We start from the raw sequence: 10,171 nt of genomic DNA on the forward strand, positions 1-10,171 counted from the left end.
CCAGGACGCTGGGAGACATCTTTGCAGGCACATCCCCAAACCAACATACTTCTGCCGTCTGCCCCTGAGGATTCGTTTTCTACTGAATCTCCTTTAGCTAGAAAAGTGACAGAACTGAGCTGGATGGGATATCAGTTATGGGGCAGAGCTTCAGTGGCGGCGACGGCCAGGAGAACGGAATCGCCAAGGCACAGGACCCTGTGCCGCAGGGAGCGTGACTTTCTCCTTATTCGTGGTGGTGACTGGCACCACACGGGAGGTGGCGGCAACGTTCTCCTGGGAGGGCTGAATCTCCTGGGGGTGATCTAAGCCCCCCGGGGGGCCAGCATAGTGGTGGCAGTGATTTCCTGGCCATCAATTTGTCATCCATCCATATGCTTCAGTGCCTTCTCGGCTTCATTTGGATTCTCAAATTCCACGTATGCATAGCCTATAGATTAGGGGTCTGGAACCTATGGCTCGTGAGCCAAATGTGGCTCTTTTGATGGCTGCATCTGGCTCACAGACAAATCTTTAATAAAAAGAGTAATAATGTTTAAAATATAAAACATTCTCATGTATTACAATCCATTCATTTTCTACCGCTCATGTTCATGGTTGCAGGTGGCTGGAGCCAATCACAGCTGTCCTTCGGGACAACAAATTTTTATTGGATAATGCATAACGTACAAGGGTCGTTGTATGGCTCTCATGGAGTTACATTTTAAAATATGTGGCGTTCATGGCTCTCTCAGCCAAAAAGTTTCCTGACCTTTGCTATAGATAGATGAGGGTGCATCCTTTCTACAGGCATATCAATAATTTTAATTTTTCCATAGGTGGAGAATATCTTCATAATGTGATCCTTGGTCACATTCTTGGTAAGCCTCCCAATGTGTACTTTGATGGGTTTAGGAGAAGGGCTCTGCTTTTTCCTTTCCTTTTCATCTCTTTTGGGTGGTTTGGATTTGGAGTGGGAACGCCGCTTGTTGTCATGTCTACTCTGAGAAGGACTTCGAGAACCAGAGGAGCTTCTAGAGCTGGAGCTGTGGGATGTGCTGGGACTTCCAGAGCGGCTTGGTGCCGACGGGGAGCTAGAGCCACTGCTCGAGCTGATGTTGGTGCTGGAGCCCGAGCTGGACGTAGAGCTGGACCAGGACCTAGTGTGCTGTTGCTGCTACCACTGGAAGTGTGCCTCTTTCGAGTTTTATCCCTGCCACAATCCTCCTCACTTGACTCCTTGGTGGCCTCTTTATCTTTAGAGTGATTCTTGGACTTCTCATCAGAGTGGTCTTTGCATATGGTAGGGAGAAGAAGCCCCAGTGCTGGGCTTTTTATTATTTTCTTTGACTCTTAGCAAGCTCTTCTTTTTCACTCCTGATAAATCTATTCTCCCCTTCTGCAATGGTGGCCTCCCTTATCTGAACTCTTACTTCTAACTTGAGTCTGAGAAATGAACCCTAATCGATTGCAATTTACGCCAAAGTGCAGTATCTTCCTGCCACCAGACCTCCTCCCATTCTCTCTCCAGATGGTTCTAAAGTACAACCAAGTTGAGAACAACACTTGACTGTACACCTGAGCCACCTGGGAACCCTGGTGAAATGGATGGTGTGGGGCTTTGGAGCCTGTGGTCCCACCAAGCTCCTAGGCGACAAGCGTGCCTCTGCTCTGCGGACCACACCTTGAACAGACATGACCAAGGTATATTGGTTGCCTCCTGATGCCAAGTGATTTGAGGAGGGCAGATGAGAAATATTAAAGGCAACTTAGGCAAAACTGGGCAGGGGCAAGTAAGATAGCTCCTTTCACTATAGAACTGCCTCAGGTTGTTAAATGATTTCTAAGCGTCCTACACAGATGGGGCTGACAATCATGGTTTAAGGGAGGGTCTGGGTTTCTATAATCTAAAATGTTCTAGACCAAAGGGATCTGGTAGATTATGGGGTTCAGTGAGTCCCAACCCAAACTGATTATCAGCCAGTCACCCAGAGAGAAGTTAAAAAATTCAAATTTCTAGGTCCATTCTAATAGTCTGTTCATGTAACATATTTTTAAATAGCTGACTTAAGTTCAGACAGACTGGGGAACCACAGATTGAGTTCATCCCCAGACCCTCACGCTGACATTTTATGGGAGAAGAAGTTGGCCCAGGCATGGGCTTCTCTGTGACAATGTTGGCATTGTTTTGCTGTGAGGACTGAGCAAGTGAGAAAAAAAAAATCTAAGTAAATGACAGGCAGACCTTTGTCCAGGTCACAGGCACTGGGGACCCTGATTCTGGATGATCGATTCAGGCTAGGGGTCTGCCTTTGCCTTCCTGAGCCAACACTAATTTTATGAAACAGTAATGACAATGGTCATATAGCTTATTTTACAAGGCCACCTGTCTCAGTCAGAGGAGAAGGAGATTGCTGTTTGTCCTGACTGCCGTACCCACATGTGGCAGAAGGCCCTGACCCCCCGGGGCTCCCGCTCTTCCTGTGAAACGGGGCACTGCCCAGGTCCTGGCATTCCCTCCTTGAACAACCCTTCTGACATCCTTAGGGCCCTTCAGAGACAGAGGGCAAAGATTTTAAGAGCCTCATAACAAGTCACAGCCATAGTCTTGGCCTATGGGTAGAAAGTCTGCCCCACTGGGACTTCTTGCAGACCAGTGCTCCAATCTACATCTGTGTCACATTCAGCTCTGCTCACAGGACCATGTGGAGTGACCGGCTGCTCCCAATTTTGTTTATACTCAACACCCAGACCCGGTGCCTGCTGGCCCCCTCCCCCCATCCAGCATCAGCTGAAAACACTGCCTGAGTGAGACTGAGGAACAGTGCCCTAAGGAACGGTGCCTTAATTATCCGTGTTTTGTTTTTTTTTTCAACTAGTAGGCTTTTCCCTTTATAGATGCTTAATTTTTTTAAGTTAGGCATAAATACTTCATTTCAAGTCTTAATCTATATTTAGTCACTCATATATGTTTAACCTGAACACTTACAATGTATCAATGAATACCCTATATTTGTATATTTTAATGCCATAATCCTGTTGGTACATTTGATTGTCTTTTATTTTACATATACGAAATCTGAAGTTTAGAAATTGAGCAACTTAATCAAGATCACATAACTAAAAAAGTCATTTAACTGAGGTTCCAATCCAAATTTCTCTGGTTCCAAAATACCTTTTCCATCCCCCAAATCAGATAATCTCAAAGTTTCTCATTTTAGAGACTTAAGAAGGCTGTTAATTGTAATTTTTTATTAAAGATGTTTTTGTTGCAAAGACATGATAAAGCCAAAAAAAGAAAAAAACCCACCACTAACTGTAAGTAGTTTCAATACATAGCTTAATAGTCACCATTTCCTAGGGCACCTGCACAAGATTACAATTAGTGTACAGTAGATCATTTTCTCTGACCTTCCGTCTAAACCAGGTCGCCCTCCATCCCTGCCCCTCTCCTTCTCTGTCCTGTGCACGTCTGCACACCTGTAAAAGAAAACAGGTGCTCAGTCTGTGCAGGCGCTGTGCCACCCACCGCCAGATTAGGACAAGTTTTCTGTCTAACATCCCTTCCGGAAGTATTTATACTTCCAGGTTGTGGCCTATTTCTTTAAAACAAACTTTTTATTTTGAAGTAGTTTTAGATTTACAGAGCAGTTTCAAAGATAGCACAGAAAGTTCTTTCCCGGGTTCCCCTAATGTTCACATCTATATCACTGAAGCTAATTATGACAACAGGTCATGTCTTAGAGTGATTAGGTTTTCTTTCCCTGTGGAGTGTGGATGACCATGGGGCATGCAGCCAGAAGACCCAAGGCTCCAGAGCCTTGGATGTGTTGACCCCTCTGAGTCTGTTTTCTCAGGACACCTGAAGAACAATAGGATAAACTTGTGGGGGTGTCTTGGGAGGATCAAATGAGACCAAGTCTGTGAAAGCCCCCAGGATGGTGCCTGGCACACTTGCTGACAATGAACCTGTGTTATTCACCTTGATGTAGGAGTTTCCATCAGGCTGTGTTTAAAACAGGTCTGGGGGCTTCCTTTTCTCCGGTGTCACTGCCCTGTGGCTCAGCCATACCTTAGCTTGTGTTTATTTAATATCCTCTGTGTGCTTGGGTCCCTCCTCCTCCCTTCTGTCATCCTTACCCCATAAATCCTGTCTGACTAATTCAGGCCAAGGGCAGTTCTGAACAGAGAGATTGTTTCCTGTTCTGGATTGCATATTTCAAAGTTGACAGCCTAGCCAGGTGGTCCCAGCCAAGCTGGGGAGGACACCAATGCACAGGCCGTGCAACCTGAATTCTTAAGCGGTAGACAAACACTGGACCTGGAGGAGCTGCCAGGGTAGCACAGAGTTCAACCTGTGTCCAAAGCAGTCAGATAATGATAGTGAGAGGAAGGTGGCAGAGAGTGGGTTGAGGTGGGGAAAGGAAACAACCTAATTAGGAAATTGGGGCTCTTGACATTTTCCTTCCCCTCCTGTGTCATTTTCTGTCCCCTGAGCCAGAAGCCACGCTGGCACACATGCTTTCAGAAATGAATAGACCATTTGCACATCGCAGAATAAAAATGACACCCTTGAAGTGCAAGCTCGGCTATAGACACTGCCTGCATGTGCTGTCACACAGATGCCCCCTTAGAGAGATTCCTCCTCTGGGCACTTCTCCCCTCACCCACGGCATCCTCGGAAGCACTAGCAGACCCCAGGAGAGAACAGGGATGCCAGCTGTGCCTGGAGAATGAGTCTTCTTTTTCAGACGTCCTTCCTTGTTTATATCAGTCCATTATTAGGATTCCACCCAAAGGAGTAGTTGCTAAATCTTTTTTAAGGACAGGTGTCTATATTCCTTAATTAGCACAAGATAACTTGAAATAAAATATTTACATGCTATTTCTCCCCCTTTTTAAGGGAGAACAGAGTTGTTCTTTAATGCCCACCTGTTCTTGCATGCCCAGTTTTTTAACTGGACCAGTCCCTGCATTTTGGGTCTTTGGCTGCAAGGCTGTGTGGGTGGAAGAAGTCGGTATCTCCTCCTTAGCCAAGCTAAGTGACAGCTAGGAATAGTAAGAAAAACATCTTGCCCATGGGCAGAAGAGGAGAACAGGAGCCAAAGGTTACATGCCAGGGTTTGAAGAGAATTACAGCTCATCTTAAAATTTATTATACATGGAAAGGTTCTAGAAGTCTAGACGTTTATTTCACAGTACATTAGTTTAAAATAAGTCAAGGTTTTTCATAACCAAGATGTTCCTGCTGCATGTTGAAATAAGGGTTGACCTATCTTCTAAAATGAAGTACAGAAAACATAGATGTTTCTTGGCATGTCTAACTATCAGTACGTAGGAAAGGGCTTTGGGCTTATAAGTTGCAAAACAGTGATTTTGTGCCTATTTCTTCTTTCCTTCTGGGCAGATATAAACTCCTGTAGATGGAGTCTCCTGTCTCCACTCCTCTCCCTCCTACCTCTTTATCTCCTTTCACCTCCTTCTTCTCTTTCTCCTCTGGAAAGTCCAGAGTTCTACAGAGAAGAGTGAAAAGAGAGGAGGTAGTCCAGGGTCAAGTGTACTAAACAAACAAACAAATAAACAAATAAATAAATAACTCCCATTGGTTCTGTTTCTCTGAAGACTCCTAATACAGATTTTGGTGTTCTGATGAGATTGACATTTGAGACGGCGGGCTCAGTAAAGTGGACGGCCCTCTCCAATAAGTATGGGCATCACCCAGTCCATTAGGGCTTAAATAGAGCAAAAGGGGGAGGATGGAGGAATTTGTCCCCTTTTGTTCTTGCCTCATTAATTGGGCTGGGACATGTCTTCTAATCTTCTGCCCTTGGACATCAGCGCCCCTGGGTCTCAGTCCTTCAGACTAGGACTGAAGTACATCACCAGCTTTCCTGGGTCTGCAGCCCAGAGGGCAGGTTGTGGGGCTTTCCAACCTTCAAACTGCGTGAGCCAGTTTCTTATGATTAATCTCCATATACTCATTGTCTACTGGTTCTCTCTCTCTCTGATCTATACAGGAGAACCCTGATCTATGCAGGTTCTTTTCTGAACTAAAGTAAAAAGGTTGCAGATCAGACGGACTGTTTGGCTAACCCAGGGAGTTGGCTGATTTTCAGCTTCCCGGTTTGCCTTGCTGCGTAGAAGCTGTCGAAACCTCAGGTTCATCGATGCTTCACTCCCACCATTTTACTTTTAAAATACTTAATTAATTTCTGTTTTAAAAGGAGTATGTTTACAATTCTTCTTTATACAGATATATTTAAAAGAAACCTTATCATTTTCATAAGATAAGGAAACGTACCCCTTTTAAACTTCAGTTGTTTTTACAGAAATAAGAACAGTTTTGGCTGAGATCATGACACTGTTTTACCTTCGTCATGTGGGGGAGGCAGTTGATTTCAATTCTCTCTGCTCTGTAATATGAGAAGGTTTTAATAGATGTTTTAAAAGCTCCTTTCAGGCCTTTCTTCAATCAACATGTGACCTAGCTTCTTCTACGCACAGCTCCTCAAGGCAGTATAAAATTGTGGTGTCCTCAGCTACTTGAGGCTGCTGGAGACAGTGGCTGTGGGCATTTAACACCCAGTATTGTCTCTGAACATCACTCAGAGACCTTTCATGAGGAACCTTCACATCCCAAAACAGAATGTCTGAAGTCACCAAGTCCCACGCCAAAGACCTTGCTGGGCCCTGTGGATTCGCTCTGCAGTTTAACAGTCTAGGAGCCATGCTAGGTACTTACAAAGTAAGTCAACGTGGGTGAGCCTTGTAGATGTTATGCTAAATAAAATAATCCAGAATGCACACTGTTTGATTCTACTTATAGTAAGTTCCCAGAGAAGTCAAATTCATAGAGGCAGAGAGAAGCATGGTGGGGCCGGGGCTGGGGACCGGGGAAAGGGAAGTTGTTGTTTGGTGGGCACAGTTTGGGAAGGTGAAAAATTTTTGGAGGTGGAGGGTGTAGTGATGGTTGCACAATAATGTGAGTGTACTTAATGCCATTGATCCTTTAAAGGGATTAAACTGGTAAAAAAAAATTTTTAATTTTTTTTATTTTTTTAAATTTTATTTATTCATTTTAGAGAGGAGAGAGAAAGGGAGAGAGACAGAGAGGGAGAGAGAGAAGAGAGAGAGACAGAGAGAGAAGGTGGGGAGGAGCTGGAAGCCTCAACTCCCATATGTGCCTTGACCAGACAAGCCCAGGGTTTCAAAAGGCGACCACAGCATTTCAAGGTTGATGCTTTATCCACTGCACCACCACAGGTCAGGCTAAACTGGTAAATTTTTTGTTATGTAGATATTTTACCATAGTAAAAAGGAAAATAAATGAGTATGCCAAACAGATTCTTATTGTTTATTTATAACTATATAATATGAGTTTGTTAAAAAATTACAGAGAAGTATAAAAATCAAACTAAAATAATACAATATTCACCAGCTAGATTTAACTATAATTATGATTTCTATCCAATCCTCTTCCTTTGCACCTCTCTATCCATCATAGAGAACTCAAATATTTGAGTTCATACTGTATAAACCAGTAGTAGTCAACCTGTTCCCTACTGCCCACTAGTGGGCGTTCCAGCTTTCATGGTGGGTGGTAGAAGAGCAATCAAAGTATAAATAAAAAGATAGATTTAACTATAGTAAGTTGTTTTATAAAGATTTATTCTGCCAAACTTAGCGAAAATCCAACATAAAGTACTTGGTAAGTAATTATTATTATATGCTTTAACTTGCTGTAACTCTGCTTTATAAATTTTATAAAGTAAAGTTACTTCCCTACTTTATAAATCCCCATTACTGTTGAATTGGTGGGCGGTTAGAAAATGTTACTACTAACAGAGATACAAAAGTGGGCAGTAGGTATAAAAAGGTTGACTATCCCTGGTATAAAGTTATTTTTTCATTTTTTTTCTCTTAATGTTATAATACAAGCATTTTCCAAATTATTAAAATTATCTGCAAACATAATTGAAATGGCTGCATACTGGTACAGGCGTGCTATAATATATTTTTGGACATTTAGATTTTTCTAATTTATTTTAATTGTGTAAACAGCATTAAAACAGTCATCCTAACCTGCTCTTATTTCCTAAGGGCGGGTTTCTAGAAATAGTTGTTGTGTCAAAGGACAAGTTATATGTTCGAAAAACCTTTTTACTATTTGTTAGTGTGTATATGTGTCTGTGTCTGTGTGTGACCTAATTTCAGAAGCCCTTTAACTGTTCTTTATTCCTTTGGGGACAGTTTAAAGCATCTGGAATCTCAGCCCCTTCTGGTGGTTGCTGAATGAGGGCTCCTCAGATTCCTGGCCCTTAACTGCCTTTAGGGAATATATGTTGGAACTTTGATAATCGCTTAGGCCAAACCTAGATGCCTAAGCCAAGAAGGTCTGTTGGACAAGCTGAGCTAGGCTGTATCTGAGGTCCTACTTGTATAAACATGGCTTGGATCCCACAGGAAGATGTGAAGTTGAGGTTAAGCTCTCCTCTAGTTCAGCCAGCCCCAGCTCAGTTCTGGCTACTCACTAAAGCAGTAGGCATACTTCCTGCTTTGAAGGAGCAAGGAAAGTGAAAGCTTGCTGATTTCCTTGGCTGCTGGAACTCAAGTGGCTAAATGGAGCCTTAATAAGATGGACTCTCGGGCTTCACTGTACTATGTCACTTACTCTTAAGTAACACACACAGACCCACTGCAGTAGGGAGAGCCATGGATTCCTGATGATCAATTTTTCCTTTCAGATGTCCTTCCTGAGGGTCTGTCCTGCTGAGTCTGTTCTCACTATGTTCACCCCACTTCTAGGTGGCTCCCTCCCACTCTCCAGATCTCAGAGCAAATGTGATCTGCACATGGAAGCTTTTGCTATCCTCTCAACCTAGCTCAACATGCCAATGTGGGGGATTTTTTTGTGTTTGTTTGTTTGTTTGGGTTTTGGTTTTTTACACTGCTTTTAACAATTTGCAATACTGATTTGGGTCATTATTTGAATTTTATGTCTTCATTCAGCAAATATTTTGTAAGTGCCTCTGTGTGCCAGGAATGGTATGTACTATTAGCTGGGATTATAGGGATAAGCAAAAACAGATTTGGTTCCTTTCCTTGTGGAGCTCATAGTCCAGTGGGAAATAAACAAGTGAAAACATGATTATAAGTCAGATTGTGTAAGGCAGTGGTTCTCAAACTTTTTGAAGTTGGGTATCATTTAAAATCCTACAAATAATTGTAGACATACTATATACAAATTTCTGAGAAATATGTTATAATAATTAAGTCAAATATTAAAGAAAAAATATAAAGTCCAAGCGTGCTTTTATGGTAATAAATGAAATAAATACAACAAAATTAAATTTATTCTGACATTAAAAAACATTTTTATGTTACATTTTTTGAGTTATGTTTTTTAGAATTAATAAAAAGGGGTTAAAAAGTAAAAGAAATGACAGAAAAAGTTACCTTTTTATATACATAGGTACATTCTTAGTAAGATTTAGTAAATTCAGCAGGTCCCGGCATGAATGTGTTGTTTTTTTCATTCTTGTGTTTATAAGAAACATGAGCCTGATATGTCCTAGAGATTTTTTCAATGTGTGGGCAAACTTTCATTTCTTCATCAATACATTGAAGAATTCCTCTCATTTTACTCTTAATTGTGTTGAGTGCAGAAAATCCCCACCATACATATCATCTTAACTTTACACCAAACAAAGGATAGAAGAAACTTGCCTCCAGTCTTTCTAGGGAACATGGTAGTATAAACAGTCCAGCACCACAGCTTAACAGCCTTTTGCAACCTAATCAGGCAAGTTAGGTGGAGGGTTGGGCAGACTGTCAGCTTACAGCCAATTCCCCACACTTCTGTCCCCCAAAAATCTAAACACCAAAAACCCTGTTGATTTTTTGGTCCCCAACAGGCACATATTTCTCTGGAATACCATAGGGTGCACCTGGAAATCTTCTAGGGCGCACCAGTGTGCCCTGACGCACACTTTGAGAACCACTGGTTTAAGGGAATGTTATAAAAGGAATAAAGCAGATGCCATGACAAAGATTGGAAGATCCCAATCAGAGTAATCATGAAGGTCATCTTAGAGACCAGAATATTGACAGAAACCAACCATAAAAAGAGGTAAGAAGAAGGAGGTACAAAAGCACAAGAAGGTACAAAAAACAGGTTGTCAGGGGTGTGTGT

At 42.3% G+C, this 10,171-nt stretch overlaps 1 pseudogene; it reads right to left on the reverse strand.

Moving 5' to 3' along the window:
• Positions 1 to 362: 362 nt before the first annotated feature.
• Positions 363 to 6,708, reverse strand: LOC136391670 (RNA-binding protein with serine-rich domain 1-like; annotated as a pseudogene).
• Positions 6,709 to 10,171: the final 3,463 nt, after the last annotated feature.

Source organism: Saccopteryx leptura, chromosome 2 (genome assembly GCF_036850995.1).
Source record: "Saccopteryx leptura isolate mSacLep1 chromosome 2, mSacLep1_pri_phased_curated, whole genome shotgun sequence".
Lineage (NCBI taxonomy): Eukaryota > Metazoa > Chordata > Mammalia > Chiroptera > Emballonuridae > Saccopteryx > Saccopteryx leptura.